Source organism: Sus scrofa, chromosome 15 (assembly GCF_054392235.1).
Source record: "Sus scrofa isolate SSC_HxYL_T2T_F1_AM1 chromosome 15, Sscrofa_HxYL_maternal_Yorkshire_Landrace_v2.0, whole genome shotgun sequence".
NCBI classification, from domain to species: domain Eukaryota; kingdom Metazoa; phylum Chordata; class Mammalia; order Artiodactyla; family Suidae; genus Sus; species Sus scrofa.
The window spans coordinates 38511747-38528965 of NC_139397.1; the positions used below are offsets into that span (position 1 = coordinate 38511747).

The 17219-nt window shown below is 43.4% G+C and overlaps 1 long non-coding RNA gene across 1 annotated transcript; it reads left to right on the forward strand.

Annotated features, from left to right (window-relative positions):
- Window positions 1-5822: 5822 nt before the first annotated feature.
- Window positions 5823-12293, forward strand: LOC146395796 (uncharacterized). Its single transcript, XR_014829338.1, has 2 exons — window positions 5823-6185; window positions 10781-12293. It is a non-coding gene; the product is annotated as an uncharacterized LOC146395796 (long non-coding RNA).
- Window positions 12294-17219: the final 4926 nt, after the last annotated feature.

Consider the following 17219-nt stretch of genomic DNA (forward strand, 5'->3'; position numbering starts at 1 on the left):
CCTAAATTGTGGAGCCTGAGTGCCTGAGCTCAGTCCCCTACTCTGTCAAGTTAATAGCTATGCATTTTTGAGCAAGTTACATAAATTCTCTGAACCAGATTTCCTCATTGGCAAAATAGAGCTAACACCAGTGTCATCATCTCCTGGGGTAATTGTGTGGATTAAACACATTCAAATACATAAAATGCTTGGGATAGTGCAACAGTCATATAAACATGACATAGAGCTTAACAATTCTTATTATGAAATAGTGATTAAAAATGATTTAAAAATTACCTCCCTCCCATCTCCAGTCTCTTATATCAAAGACAGAGTCACTATTGAGATGTGTTTGTGTACCACTCTACTTCGAAGAAGTTTTATAAATAACCTATGATATAGTGGGCATATGTGTATATTTTTTATTTTGCATCCCTGGAGTCATACTATTCATTTGTTTTGCCCCTGTTTCCCCTCCTTAATGGTAACTCTTGAAGTTCTCTCCTAATTAACATGATCAGATCTATCTTGTTCTTGTTAACAGCTGTGTACTATTCCATGACTTATTGATGATGCCCCCTACCAAAGGCCATTTGGACTACCTTCACTGCTTCAGTGTCTTGGGATCACAGGGCACTCTTTGAGTATTTCTTTGGGGTAAATTCTGACTGTGAAAATGCTCAGTGCACAGCCTTTTTCAGGAGAGGAAATCATGCAGGACATGTTACACATTTCATGATTTTCCTACAGGCACACCAGTTTCTAGTTTTTGGTATTTCTTACAGTGAACAGTATCAGCTTTACTGCTTGAGACAAAAATCCTCCCATACATGCACCATTTAAATAACTTTGGCCCCCTTCAGGTCCAGTGACTTTCAGAGGACATGTAGTGAACACATCTGGTCTCTGAAGTTAGATGGACCTTCAGCATGTGTCTCTTAATAGCCCTGGGTTTCTTTATCTGTGAAAGAACAGGGACGTTTACATCAAAAAAGGATTGTTGAGGACAAAGAGCCTGTGTAAATGCCTAACTGCCAGGCTGAGAATAGGTCCTAAAATGTAAACACTCCCTTCCCCTTCCAGGGGATGTGATTCTATATAATGAACCATTTGGGAGTCAGTCTAGGAAAATGAGGCTTCTTCCACTCAGCCTTTAAAAACTCTGCATCAGCACTTGGCTTCCTTTCTTACTTGCAAATAGTTTGCACAATTATTGTTAGTTAACTCCTTTTGATGATGAGAAACAACACAATGAGAGAGATAATAATAGCCTGGGAATTTCAACTAATAATACAACCCATTGCCAAGGTTTTACCATACTCAGAACAGACCTCAAGGGTTCACCATACTCAGGACAGACCTCAAAATCATGAGACCATAGATTTCAGCCTCATCTAATGGAAGCACAGTCAGATCAAATGATGGAGTCAAAGTTATATTGTTTATCATGCATATTCCCACTCATAAGTGGTTTAAATGAGAGAGGGGCAGAGTTTGGCTTCAGATGGCTAGAAATGCCCTCACATGTATCAGTTCCCCAGCCAGGGCGGGAAGTGAAGAGGTGGAGACTCAGCAAAGTCCTGCAGCCCCTAGATTCTCTCCTCTGCAGAAATTGACAGTCTAGGGTCCAGATCAAGGTGTCTAGTTCTTGGGAATATGACATCTAAGGGCTGAGGTTAAGGACCCCAAAGGGTGAATCTCAGATGGAATTGACCATAAATTTCCTTAGATTCTTTGCTGGATAATCTTCTGTGCTGGATCAAAACAAGCCACAAGTCCCCACAAAACCTTTCTGGATCATCGTTCTTTTGGATCCAATCTAACAAGTTAATAAGAGAATAAAAGGCCCTCTGGCCACCTGTTCCTCTTGTCTCCTCCACACATCGCAGGGTAGGGGTGGAGAGGCGGGCAAGACACACAGTTCTGGGTTCTGCCATATAGGAGCACTTCTCTGCATTGCATTGCTTCCCAATTATTGTTTCATTTCTTCACTCTGGGGTGAACTGGAGTTAAAGTAATGGGAGTGTGTGGTTTCTGCTCTTGGGGAGCTCACAGCTTAGGAAGGAAACCAATAAACACAACTACTGCAGAATTACTTATAGTGTTGATGAATCTCTGTGCATAATGTACATTGAAAAGGTGGGTGGGGAGTGTGGAGGGTCAGCTCTACCTGGCAGTGGGCTTCATAGACAAGGTGCCCTTATTTGCATGATAGTCATTCTCATCCAGATGAGATTTAGGAGTGGGGAAGTCTCGCTCTCTCTCTTTAATTCAAGTGAATAAAAATTAATTTTGTTACCAAATCTTCAGTCCTATACTTGCAAATATATTTGATAGTCTCAGTTAATATTATTATAATGCCTGAAAGTATTAGAGTTTTTCAATGTTCTGAATTAAAAAAAAAAATTAGTGGAGGAATTCCTGTTTTGGCATAGTGGTAACAAACCCGACTGGTATCCATGAGAACGAGGGTTCCATCCCTGGCCTCACTCGGTGGGTTAAGGATCTGGCATTGCCGTGAGCTGTGGTGTAGGCTGGTAGCTGTAGCTCTGATTTGACCCCCAGCCTGGGAACTTCTATATACCACAGGTGTGGCCCCCAAAAGACAATTAATTAATTATCAACTATAGAGTATAGTTGATTTACAATGTTGGAAGTCTTTTCCAGCCAAAAGAACAGACTTGGTAAACTGTAATAATTCAGGACAACCAGAGAAATGTGTGTGAGTAGAGGAGAGCGCGGCAAGAGATTAAGAGGGAGGCTCTGACACAGTCATAGAGGCTGGTATTTGCCAAGCAAATAAGGAATTGTATCTTCTTATTCTCCAAAAAAATCTAAATACCTGGGCTTCCTGAGGATCTGGATTGCTGATTGCATCTTGTATTCTCTATAACAGTCTCCCATATTCATCACAAGGAACAGAAATGGAAATCTGGCTGATATAAGCTGAGAAAGAAATTGCTGGAAGACTTGGGAGCTCACAGAATTGCTGATAAAACTGCACAACCAGACCTGAGAGAAGGTCAGGGTCAGGGATACCAGGTCACAAGCCAAAATTATGCCACAGAACCCATCCAGGGAGGACCCATTTGCTGTTGTCACTCTCCTGCTGCCTCTGCTGCCAGGGCGGGCTGAGATGAAAACCTTGATATTGCCACATCTACTGCCCTTTCCCCCCGTGTCCCTTTCCTGTCTTCTGTAAAGGGAACATGGAGGGCATTCCTGGCTGACCTCATGCCCAAGCCCAGCTGCCAGTGAGGCTGGGAATTCAAGCAATCAGACCCAACAGCCTCTTTTAGTAGAATATGGTTTCTGCCTCCCACTGAATCTCCAAAGTTGGAAAAGACCCTAAACATTGAAGGTGGACTCAAATGCAGTTCAGTCATAACTACCCAAAAGGAAGAATGCTTTATCCAGAGTCTTTAAAGGGTTCTTTACTTGATACCAAGTCCTGAGCTACAAGAGGGAAGAGGGCTGCCTCTGTTGTCTCCTAGAGGCTATTCGAGGGGAACATTCTACTCACTTCCAGGGGATTGGTTTTTCCTTGGCTGTTGTTATTTAAAATGTTTTTTGTTGCTCTTTTACTATTGAAAAAATTATTACTTTCAGAAGTAGGTAAGGAGTTCCCATCATGCCACAGTGGAAATGAATCTGACCAGGAACCATGAGGTCTCAGGTTCAATCCCTGGCCTCGCTCAGTGGGTTGGGGATCCGGGGTTGCCATGAGCTGTGGTGTAGGTCACAGACATGGCTTGGATCTGGTATTGCAGTGGCTTGGTGTAGACTGGCAGCCATAGCTCTGATTCAACCCCTAGCCTTGGAACCTCCATGTAGCGAATGTGCAGCCCTAAAAAGACAAAAAAAAAAAAAAGTAGGTAATATTGAGAACTGACAAAAAAGATCAATAATTATCAAATTTGAATTGGGGTGCAAATTGGGTTACTGGGGAATGAATCAACTATATTGCTTCTGAAAACTATGAGCCTCCTCACTGCCCCAGCTCGAGTTCAGGATGGCTCAGTCCTATGAGACTAAGGCCAATGACCCAAAGCACTGGGTATCTGGAATCGCAGGGCACATAGACCTTGAGAGGTGAACAGAAAGAGGGTCAGAAGAAGGCCCTGGACATGCTTTGTGAAAATCTAGGGGAATCTGGGTTCTTTAGCTATATGCAATAGAAACCAAACCTAGCCAACTTAGCAAGAAGAAATTTATTGGAAGGTTGTCAGATTTGACAGGAAGAACTGGGCTTAGAAAAGAGAAAAATAGGCAGTTTGAGAGGATAGCAAGTAGGACATGGCTAAGGTCAGGAAGCAGGAATGGCTGGCTCAGAACAACACTCTTAGGAAGGAGTAAAACCCCAATTGTTTATGCCACTGTCCCTCTGCCTATGACTTAAATACCAGAAAGGAATCATGATCTTAGCTTCACTTTGCTTGCCTACACCCCGGCTGAGTTACTGCAGGTCCCCTGATCATAAATGTGGGGAACTAAGGCAATTGAGAAAGGTGCTTCTGATAGAGGAAGTTGGGGAGCTCTAGGATGGGAAAATGGGCTCTGGACAGCCTCCACACCCGTAAGTGTCCACTCTAGTAATCCTGAGCAAGTACCATAGCTTCAGTTGTTCTGAATGGCTGGAGGGACCTGAGAAATCTCCTCCTCTTCACTTGCATCTGAGCTTAGCCCAGATGGAACAGTCAAATGAGCACAGATTTCACCCCTCCTGACTTCAGCTTGACTACATTACCCTAGGGGCCACCTGGTGCCCCTGCTTGAGCCAACGTGGAGTCAGTGTGTCTCAGAATTCTGTTTGGATGTGCCAAGCTGGCCGTTCACTATGAGGCAGCAGATGTATCAACTGTCTACTTATCTGTCAGTCACCTCAAACTACAACTCGCTGCTTCCCTTCTCCAAACTCTCTAGATGCTCTCTGGAATGCTGAGAGATGGTAATTGAACATTTCTTCACCCAAAAATATAAATCAGAAGGAGAAGAGAAACCTAAGCGATATCCCAGCCCTGAGTGTTCTTTCAAGAGCTCCCACTTCCCCATGACTTTTTAGGTTCAGGTCACTCCATTCATTCTTTGGCTTTCCCAGGAAGTCATGTGACACTCATTAGCTAGAAGATGAACCCTAATTCTCCCCAAAGGCAGTGTCCCTCAGAAGCTAGACTTCCTGGCAGCAGTGGGTCAGGGACAAGGCTTGAGGGTGGAAAAAAGGAAAAGATAAGTCTCCCATCCTCCAGATTTTAGTGTGTGTGAAGCCTGTTACCCAGCAAGAGGGGATATTAGGACAATCTGAGTACTATTTCATTGTGGTAAAATATGCATAACAAAATATTTATTTTAACCATTTTTAAGTGTACCTAAGTTTTGATATGTTATGCTTTTGTTTTTATTCACTTCTAGGTATTTTCTAATTTATCCAGTGATTTCTTCTTTGAACCATTGGTTGGTTAATTTCCACATATTTGTGAATTTTCCAGTATTCTTTCTGTTACTGACTTCTAATTTCTCATTGTGGTTGGAATGGATAACTTTGAGTGATATTGAAATGGAGTTTTAACTAAAGAACAACCCCCCCTTGGCTAAGGAGGCAGCTGCAGGCCTTTCCAGCTATGCTCGTTACTATGCCACCCTTCTTGTAATAATGTAACAACTGTGTGCTCTCTGTCCAAGCCAGCAGCCCTGCTAATCAGGTACCCAGCATTGCTTATCAGTTCTGCTTCTGTAACCTTGCTTCCTCAGTTTCTTAGGGAGGAACACTGTCTGCTTGGGGATGAGAGAGGTCCGGGATGCTTACATGGGAAAATCAAGACCTTGTAGTGTATAAGAGTTACTGAGAACAAAGACCTGGTGCTCAGACTCTGAAGGTGACTCCTCTGAGCCTGCACCGGTGCTGAATAAACCTTGCTTTTCCATATCTCCGAGTGCTGTTTGTCTCCTTCCACTGCCACGGTTTTTGCAGTTTCCGCAACATTTTGGTGGGTTGGCTGGGAAGCCAACAACCGAGCTGGCCTCTTGTGCCACCGTTGTCGGGGAACCGGGGGAGGCCATGGTCGCTGGCCCGGTGACAGGTGGAAAGTGCGCACCGGCCATTTTGCTGGATCCAGACCCTCACTTGGGCCTTGGCCTTGGCCCACACCGCTTCCCGAACGGACTCAGAAGGAGAGTGGAAACAGGTTCCTGGACACAACGTCAGACTGGTGAGTGCCCTGGAGACATCTGCCCAAGTCAGGACCCACCATACAGCGGAAGGAGAGACTGATCACCTCTCAGTGACTAAAGGGTCACTCGGGTCAGGGTTTGCTCCCTTGGGATCGGGAGGCTTGTCAATTCTGGTGTGTGTGTGTGTGTGTGTGTGTGTGTGTGTGACTGGAGAGAACGAGAGCCCGTGCTCCACCGTCTTTGGGTCTTTGGACTACGGAGCCAGAGTGAGTCCTAACCTGCAGTTCCGTGGCAACCCTCATGCGGCTTATGGTGGCCCTCTTTGGGGGGATCCGGACGTTGGGGTTTATACAGTCCCACCTATGCTAAGAGGCACCTGAAATATCTCCTCCAGGGGAGCGGTCAGGCGGATGAAGCGATTGTTACCTGAGGCCTTGCCCTCACTGTTTGTCTTGCGTCACCGGCACAGGGTGGGACTTCACACAATGGGTAAATCGGCTTCCAAGCCCATTGTCTTAGAGTATATGGTTAAGAATTTTAAGAAAGGGTTTTCTAGAGATTATGGTGTTAAGCTGAGTCCTGGAAAACTGTGTACCCTCTGTACCCTAGAGTGGCCCTCCTTTGGTGTTGGCTGGCCTCCGGAAGGGACCTTAGATGTGTTCACAGTTGCAGCAGTATATAATGTTATAACAGGAGACCCTGGACACCCAGACCCATTTCCGTATATTGATCAATGGTTGGAAATTGCCTATTTAAGGCCCCCATGGGTTCGGTTCTGCACCACAGACCAGGGACAGTGTAGGGTGCTAGTAGCCCAGTCCAAGAAGAAAACCTTGTCTCAAAAGAAGGTGCCACCTATTTATCAAGGGGAACCTGAGGACTCGCCCCCTATGCCTCCACCTTATGTGCTGCCGGCCCCAGCTCCAGGAGCCGAAGATCCCCAGATGCCAGATAGCCCACTGCCTTCTGTTTCTCCTCCTCCTTCTGCTTCTGAAGTTCCGGAGGTGATATCACCCCCACAGCCAGATTCTCCAGAACCTATGAGCAGGCGTCTCCGTTCAGCTCAGGGAGCAGCCACTCCAGCATTACAAATGCCCTTACGGGAGACACGGGGACCACAGCAAGTCACCCCCGATGGGACCATACAAGAGGGGGGACGTTTTTATTATTACCAGCCCTTTTCCACTGCCAATTTCCTCAACTGGAAACACCATACTCGCTCATATTCTGAAAAGCCTCAGGTGCTGGTTGATCTCTTAGAATTCATTTTCCAGACACACTGTCCCACCTGGATAGACTGCTGGCAACTCCTTTTTACTCTGTTTGACACCGAAGAGTGCTGGTGAATTGTAACAGAAGCCCAAAAATGGCTTCAGGCCAATGCGGGGGGTCGAGCAGACTTGGCAAACTGGGTGAGGGAAGCCTTCCCAGAAGAAAACCCCCACTGGGACTATGACACTGAAGAAGGGAAACGTAACCTAGAGAGGTACGGGCAGACCTTCCTACAGGGGGCAAAAGCTGGGGCTAAAAAGCCCACTAATATAGCTAAGATCAGTGAGATACTACAAGAGCTGAATGAAAGCCCAGCCAAATTCTATGAGAGACTATGTGAGGCTTTCAGAACCTACACCCCTTTTGATCCCGAGGCCCCTGAGAACCAACGGATGATAAATGCTGCCTTTGTGGGATAAGCCCAATCAGATATCCGTAAAAAGCTACAGAAATTAGAAGGCTTTGCAGGAGAAAATGCCACTAAACTGTTGGAAATAGCCCACAAGGTTTTTATTAAGTGAGACCAGGTGGCCCACCGTGATGCAGAAACATTCTCTACATTGTAGGGGACAAGGCACAAGGCCAGGGAAAAGGAGTCCCCTGGAACATGACCAATGTGCTTACTGCAAAGAAAAGGGACATTGGAAAAATGAATGCCCCAACCGTCCTGAGAAAAAGACCAAGGCCCCACCTAGCCGGTACCGATCTGAGCCATTCAGCACTAACCTGATCAGCCTAGCTGAGTCTGATTAGGGGGGACCAGGCTCTCTCCAACTGGGCCCCCGAGAGCCTATGGTCAGAATTCAAGTAGGGGGCCACCCCATAGACTTTATGGTTGACACAGGTGCCAAACTTTCTATGATTACACAACCTGTGGCTCCCCTCTTGGGGAAAGAAACCACCATTGTTGGGGCCACAGGTAACCAAACCCACAGGCCCTTCTGCGGTCCTCGACGATGTCGGTTAGGAGGTCATGAAGTAATACATGAATTTCTTTACCTAACTGACTGCCCAGTCCCCCTGATGGGAAAAGACCTGCTGGCTAAAATGGGGACACAAATTTCCTTTTCTACTGATGGATCGGCCCCACTCAAATTGACAGAACCCCCCTCTCCTTTAATCATGGCTCTTGCTGTAAAAAGGGAAGAGGAATGGCGCTTGTACTCTTCCCCTTCAGAAATGGGGACCTTTCCCTCAGAACTAGAGACTAAATAACCATTGGTTTGGGCCGAAGGAAACCCACCAGGTCTGGCAAAACGCCATGCTCCTGTCTTAATTGATCTAAAACCCGGAGCTCAACCAGTAAAGCTACGGCAATACTCAATTCCCAGAGAAGCTCGACTGGGAATCCAGGTTCACCTGGATAGGCTGCTTCAGCATGAACTGTTAATAAAATGTCAGTCCCCTTGGAACACCCCTTTACTGCCCATGAAAAAATCGGGAACACAGGACTGCCGCCCAGTACAGGACTTGAGAGCCATAAATGAAGCAACAGTCACATTACACCCGTCCGTCCCTAACCCATATACCCTGCTAGGGCTGATCCCCTCCACTGCTGAGTGGTTTACTTTCCTGAACTTAAAAGACGTTTTTTCTGCCTCTGGGTGGCACCTGCCAGTCAGCCCTTGTTTGCTTTTGAATGGGAGAATCCACATACAGGGACAAAGGAACAGCTCACCTGGACTAGACTCCCACAAGGATTCAAAAACTCTCCCACTCTTTTTAGTGGCGCCTTAGCTGCTTACCTGGCTGAATTTCCTGGACAAAAACTGGGCGGTGTTTTGTTACAGTATGTTGATGACCTCTTACTGGCTGGCACCACGGAGGCTCAGTGCCTAGAAAGAACAAGAGCTCTCCTTTCCCTACTGATGGAGGCAGGGTATTGGGTATCAAAGAAAAAGGCACAAATCTGCAAAAAACAAGTCAAGTATCTGGGCTTCAACATCATGCAGGGCTGACGAATGCTGGGGACTGAAAGAAAGCAGGCAGTTTGTGCCATTCCTGTCCCTACCACCAGCCGGAAGGTTCGTGAGTTCCTAGGGGCAGCAGGATTCTGCTGGATATGGATCCCCGGGTTTTCAGAACTGGCCAGGCCTCTGTATGAGGCTCTAAAAGGGGAAGAAAAAAAGCTCCCCTTAAATGGGGACCAAGCCAGGAGACAGCATTTCAGACAATCAAAACTAAACTCACTGAGGCTCCAGCCTTGGGACTTCCTCATGTAACCAGAGAATTTAACCTTTTTGTTCATGAGAAAAATGGGATGGCTTTGGGAGTCTTAACTCAAGAATTTGGGCCTTAGCAGAGGCCAGTGGCATATCTGTCTAAACAAATTGACTCAGTTACAGCCAGATGGCCTCCCTGTCTCTGAGCGCGGGCAGCTACCACCTTGTTGGTAAGAGAGGCTGACAAGTTGACCCTGGGACAAAACCTCAATGTTAAAGTCCCGCACTCAGTTGTAACCCTAATGGATACCAGGGACCACCATTAGCTCACACATGCACGAATAACTCAATATCAAGGGTTACTATGTGAAAATCCATGGGTAAAACTGGAGGTTGTACGAACTTTGAACCCAGCCACTTTTCTGCCAGATAAAGAGGGGCCCCACAGACCAGCTGGGGCACAACACTGCGGACTGTCCCCATTTGAGGATATAAAAGTGGACTTCACTGAGGTCACCCCTAGTAAGGGGTACAAATATTTAATAGTTTTTATCTGTACTTTTTCAGGATGGGTAGAGGCCTTCCCTACCCAAACTGAAAAGACAAGGGAAGTAACCAAGGCACTCCTGAGAGACATTATCCCCAGATAGGGAATGCCTCTGACCATCGGGTCAGATAATGGACCGGCATTTGTGGCTGAAACAGTACAACAGGTGGCAAAAGCTTTACAGATCCGATGGAAACTACATTCTGCTTATCGCCCTCAAAGTTCAGGGAAAGTAGAACACATGAACTGAACCCTTAAACAGACCCTGGCAAAGTTATGTCAGGAAACTGGCTTGCCCTGGATAGACATGTTGCCGGTGGCCCTCTTGAAAGTGAGATGCTCACCCCGAGCGGGAATAGGATTCTCGCCATTTAAAATCTTATATGAAAGGCCACCTCCACTAATCAGTTTGAAAGAAAACACCAGGGAGTTGGGAGACTTGGAATTACATAAACAATTACAAGGACTGGGGCTCACTATTTCTCAGATACATAAATGGGTCACAGACAGAATACCTGTGTCCTTAGGTATAACAGTAAACCCCACAAGCCGGGGGACCAGGTGTGGATAAAGGACTGGAAAAAGGAGCCTTTGAGGCCGATATGGAAGGGCCCCTATACTGTAATTCTAACCACCCCCACTGCTCTTAAAGTAACAGGAATAGATGCTTGGATCCATCATTCTAGAGTTAAACCGGCTGGCCCAGCTGACGACCGTGGAGAGTGGGAGACTGCCCTCGATCCAGAGAGACCTCTTCACCTGACAATTCAGAGAAGGAGACGACGATCTCAAAGCCCTGCTCTGACCACACCGGAAGCTGGTCAGTCAACGCATGGCTGAAGCTTGAGGAATCAGCAGCCTGTGAGCCCAAATGGAAGGAGGGTTTCAAAATAAACATTCGCATTAATGAAAGAGGCCTTGACCCTGGAGCTGTGCTACATTTCCAGAGAATCACGTTTGTGCTCCAAGCTGCCTCTCACAGCATCTTTCATTCCTTTTATGAAGAGATAAGACACACCCCACCTCCCATTCCAGCCACAACTAAGAACTTGTTCTTAGCCCTGGCAGAAACTATTGCACAAACTCTCAAGGTCTCCTCTTGTTATTTATGCGGGGGAACAAACACAGGAGACCACTGGCCTTGGCAAGCCAGAGAACTGGCCCCATTAGAGCCTCATAATGAGACTGCATACCCCCCAACTCACCAATGGGGTATGGCTCCTCAGAACTGCTATTATTGGGAGAAATTGTCTTGTGAGGCAGGGAGGACGGTTTAATGTTTCAGTTAAAAGCCTAACATGTTTAGGCCTAAGGTATTATAATCTGACTGCCCAAAAGACTCAATGGTGGTCATCCTCCAATCGCTTGGCCTTGGATTATTTACTTGCTTCTGACGGAGGGGTTTGTGGAAAATTTAACTTAAGTAATTGCTGTCTACAAATAGATGACACCGGAAAGGTGGTAGAAGAAATTGCTGACTGCATGACTAAACTAGCCCATGTACCTGTACAAACTTGGAAAGGATGGGATGCAGACAGTCTCTTTGGTAAATGGTTCTCTTGGTTGGGAGGAATTAAGACAATAGTCGGAATAATCATGGTTATACTCGCAGGGTGCCTACTTGTTCCCTGCCTTGCACCTCTCCTGATAAATATTATAAAAGGTTTTATAAGAACTATGGTTGAAAGAAAAACAGCCTCCCACTTGTTACTTATTAGTCATAACCAAAGGGTTATGACTGATGATGATCTGTAAAGGGTGCAGATGCACCTTGAACATCAAGAGGGGGGAATGAAATGGAGTTTTAACTAAAGAACAACCCCCCCTTGGCTAAGGAGGCAGCTGCAGGCCTTTCCAGCTATGCTCGTTACTATGCCACCCTTCTTGTAATAATGTAACAACTGTGTGCTCTCTGTCCAAGCCAGCAGCCCTGCTAATCAGGTACCCAGCATTGCTTATCAGTTCTGCTTCTGTAACCTTGCTTCCTCAGTTTCTTAGGGAGGAACACTGTCTGCTTGGGGATGAGAGAGGTCCGGGATGCTTACATGGGAAAATCAAGACCTTGTAGTGTATAAGAGTTACTGAGAACAAAGACCTGGTGCTCAGACTCTGGAGGTGACTCCTCTGAGCCCGCACTGGTGCTGAATAAACCTTGCTTTTCCATATCTCCGAGTGCTGTTTGTCTCCTTCCACTGCCACGGTTTTTGCGGTTTCCGCAACAATATCTACCTTTTAAAAATCTAAAGAGACTAGTTTTGTGTCTGCACATCCCAAAGCATGTCCATGTGCACTTGGGAAGTGTGCAATTATGTTACATAGAGTTTCTAAATATGATTTATGATTTTTTGGTCCAATTTTTTTGTTATGTTCTCCAAGTACTCTATATTCATACTTATTTTCCTTCTGTTTGGTTATTCTATCCCTTATTGAAAGTGGGGTATTGAAGTGACCAACTATTTTTATAGAATTGTCTATTTCTCCTCTCAATTCTGTCAATTTTTTCTTCATATATTTTGAGAGTTTGTTATTAGGTCTGAAAATGTTTACAATTATCATATCTTTTTGCTGTATTGAACTTTTTTTCTAATATATAATATCCTTTATTTCTTGTATTCTTTTTTGGATTTAAAGTCTACTTTGTCTAATGCTAGTATACTCACTTCACTTCTCTTTTGCCTACTATTTATAGGGAATATCTTTTTCCATCCTTTCACTTTCAATCCATTTTTGTCTTTGGATCTAAAATGAGTTTGTGTCTTACAGACAACACATAGTTGAATTATGTTTTTATAATCCTTTCTTCCAACCTCTGCCTTTGATCAGTGAGTTTAATTTATTTACATTTAAAATAATTACTAAAGAAGAGAACTTATTTTTGCCATTGTGCTATTTGTTTTATACATGAATTATAGCTTTTTTTTGGCCCCTCTTTTCATCTATTACTACCTTCTTTGTGTTTAGTTTTTTTATATAGTGAAATTTTTTTATTTCTGCTGCCATTTCCTTATATATAAATTCTATAAATATTTTCTTTTGTTACCATTATATTCAACAGCTTAAAGTTATAACAGTATAATTAGAATTAATACCAACTTAACTTCAACAGTATACTGTTCCTGTAGCACTCCATACCCTCTCACCAATATCCTTATTGAGGATTCCTTGTATATAAGAAGTCACTTCTCTTGCTGCTTTCAAGATTCCCTCTTTGTCTTTGACAGTGTGACTCTAATGAATATCACAATGGGTCTCTTTGAGCTTATCTTACTATTTGCTGACCTTTTTGGATTTGTAGATTTGTGTATTTCATCACATTTGGGAAGCTTTCAGCTGCTAATTCTTCATATATTCTTTTGGCCATTTTTCCCTTCCTTCTTCCTAGATGTGTGTGTTGGTCAGCTTGATGATACCCCACAAATCCTTTAACTCTGTTCACTTTTCTTCACTCTTTTTCTTCCTGTTCAGATGCAGTAATCTTAATAATCATATCTTTAAGTTTTCTAATTCATTCTTCAGTTTGCTCAAATATGTTTTTGAACCCCTCTAGTGTATTTTTCATTTCATTTATTGTACCCTTCAGCTCCAGAATTGCTTTTTGGCCCCATTTTTATATTTTCTCTTTATCGATACTCTCATTTTGTCAATACACTGTTTTTCTATCTTTGTTTTTGTGTTCTTTTGGCTCTTTGAACATCTTTAAAACAATTGTTTTCAAGTCTTTTTATAATAAATCTGACAGCTGGACTTCCTCAGGTATGTTGTCTATACGTTTATTTTGTTCCTTTGAATGGGCCATGCCTTCCTATTTCTTTGTATGTCTTGTAGTTTTTTTGATTGAAAGCTGGGGCTTTTGAGTCTTATACTGTGATAAATCAGTAAGTCAGCATCTTCCTCCTCCACAAAGTTTCCATTGTTGTTGTTATTTAATTTTAAAAAATTGTTATAAGCTGCCTCCATGCTGGGTATTGGCCTAAAGTGAAAGCCTAAGGTTTTTTCCATCTCTTTCCCTGGCCATACTTTCTAAATTCCACTATATATAGGGTTGTTTTTGAATGCCCAAAACAGCAGGTCCTGCTGCTGTAAATTTCCTGGAAGCTGATTCAGCTAATGAGGGTTGAACAATGACCATACAGCCTCTATGCCTTCCCCTTAGTAATCTGAAGAAACAATCTGTAGTTAGAACTCAGAACCCTGATATTTGGAGGACAGGGTCTTTATTACCCACTCTGGTTCAGGAAAGTCATGCCAGAAATGTGGATCTCTGTCCCTACAAATGCCTTCCGTGTGGCAAGGATTAGGTAGAAGATGAGTAGCTTCCACCATGCTAATGGCTGAAACTGATAGAAAATTAACTGCAATTTATCAGCCAAGCTATATCCTAGAAGCTCCAAGTGTTCAAATAAACCTCAGAGTTACAACATAGCCACTTCACACTGTTTCTGGCATTACAATTGTTCAGCTGGAGAGATATATTCCTGCCAATTCCTACTCCATCATCTTCCCTGACATCACTCCTGACTTTATGTTTTAAAGGGATAGATCTGGTTGCTATATTGAATGTGGACCATATGATAGCAAGGATAGTTAGAAAATTGTTGAAGTGGAGATGAAATGTAAAGCATATTAAATATACTATGTATTACATATGAAAGTTTTTAAGAGAGTAAATTCTAGTGGTTCTCATCACAAAGAAAAAAAATTTCCTATTTCTTTAATGTATCTGTATAAGATGATGGCTGTTCCTTAAACTTTTTGATGTAATCATTTCATGATGTACATAAACTTATACAGTTATACACCAATTCATTGGTGATGTTCTGTATCAACTGTATCTCAATAAGACTGGAAGGAAAAAATATAACACAAAAATGCAAATTCTAGGTTTGAATATTATATTCAAATCCTGTTTCTAAAAAAAATAAATTAGTGAGGTAATTCAGGTGAGAGATTGTAATGACTTGCACCAGAATGGTAGTGGAGAAATTTTGGATATATTTTGATGGTAAAGCCAAAGGATTTCCTAATGGTTGAATGTGGGGAGAGAAAGAGCAAGTGTGAGAGAGAGAAAAGAGTCAAGTCTGGCTTCAAGATTTTTGATTGAAGCAACTGGAGTGATAAACTTGTCATCAACTAAGATGGAACAAATATCAGGAGCCCAGTTTTAGCACATAGAGCTTGCAAAGTCTGCATGACATGTATGTAGAAATAACTATCTGAAGTTCGACAGCAAAGTCTGATCTAGAAATATGGATCTGTGAATAATGACACACAGGTAGAATTTCAACTGTGAGATTAGATAACATCACCAAGTAAGAGAGTAAAGTTGGAAAAGAAAAAGGATAGAACTTGGGGCACCCTAACATTAAGAGATGAGGAAAGAGAATGAATCAACAAAATAAATCAAGAGTTACCAGTGAGGGAGGAGAACTATCAAAAGAGTGTTGTGTCTTAAAAGACAATAGAGGGAGTTCACATCATGGCTCAGTGGTAGCAAACCTGACTAGGGTCCTGAGGACTCAGGTTCAATGCCTGGCTTTGCTCAGTGAGTTAAGGATCCAGTGTTGCTGTGAGCTGTGTGTAGGTCACAGATGAGGCTTGGATCCTGAGTTGCTGTGGCTATAGCATAGGTCAGCATGGGACTGCTAGCATGGGAACTTACATATGCCACAGGTGTGGTCTTAAAAAGACCAAAAAACAAAAAACAAAAAACCAAAAAACAAAAAACCAGCACAATAAAGGATTATCTCAAGGAGAAGAGAGTGAGCAACCCTATGATGTGCTTCTGATAAATAAAATGAGGACTAAAACTTGACCATAGTATGGCACCATGTAGAATTCATTGGTGATGTTAATGAGAGTGTTTTGAGTTGAATGAACATTCCATTGGAGTGGACTTAAAGGGTATGGGAGGACAGAGCTCCAGTAGCACAATAGGTTAGCATGTGGTAATTATATAAAGGTCATGGGAGGAGAGGATTTACCAATTGAGCACTGACAATTTTGAGGAAGTTTTTTCACAAACAAGAGCAAAAAATTGGGTAGTAAGTTGTAGGAAGCGGATCACGAGTAAGTGTTTTAGAATGGAGCGATAATAGAGTGTATGTTCAGCAGTTAGGAATTATTTAGTAGAGGCTGTAACATTAATCTTATATAGAGAGGGAAGGACTCCTGCTGGAGAAATGCCTCTAAGTTAGTGAGAGGTCATGGGATTTAGTGCATGGCCTGAGTGAATGGTTCTTGATAGGAACTTGGACAGTTCATCTAAGTCTTAAGAAGGGAGGCAGAATCCTCAAAGGAGATGCTTGTGGTGATGGGAGTCCAAAGTCTCACTTCTGCTTGCTTGACTTTTCTTAGTAAGGAGGAGAGCAAAGTCATCAGTTGAGAGTAAAGACAGCAGGCGAAGTGAAGATAAAGAGTTGTTTGGGAGAGCAACTATAGTTCTATAAAGAACTTCAGTACAACTGCCAGATGGGATTAAGGTTCATTTACAGTTTATGTCACAAGATTAAAATGAGACCACCAGCACGATCACGTCATTTTCTCCAGTGACATTCAGTTACATGAAGTGTTGCATCTAACCTGTGCCGTGGTTTTTGCCAAATGAGAACAATGAAGCAAAATGGGAACAAGGGAGTTGAGGATGTGTGCCAGGGTGATGTAATGACTGACCTTAAATTTAAGTAGGAGAAAGAGGACAAGAAGAGGGCAAAGGACAGTAGAAGAGTGACAGAAAGACAGATCAGAAGACTTAGAGGCAAAGAAACAGCATACTGAGGGGAGATTTGGAAAGATAGGTGGTGTGGCCAGAGAGTGGAATGTATAAGTAATTATGAAGGATTTACAATGAGTAAAAATAACAAGATAGGGCTGACCCTAGGAACCTGTGACTAATGGAGGGTGAAGAACTAGATCATTAGAGAGGATAAAAGTCTGTTTTCTTCTCTTACCATTGGCGCAGAGCTTGAGACAGATTAGGCCCTCAATGAACATTTGTTGAATGAATTGGGGATGACTGACAACCACCTCCAGGCAATTCTGATTGATTTCCTATCTTCTCTGTTCCATTCCACTTGCTCTCAGTCCAGGATTGT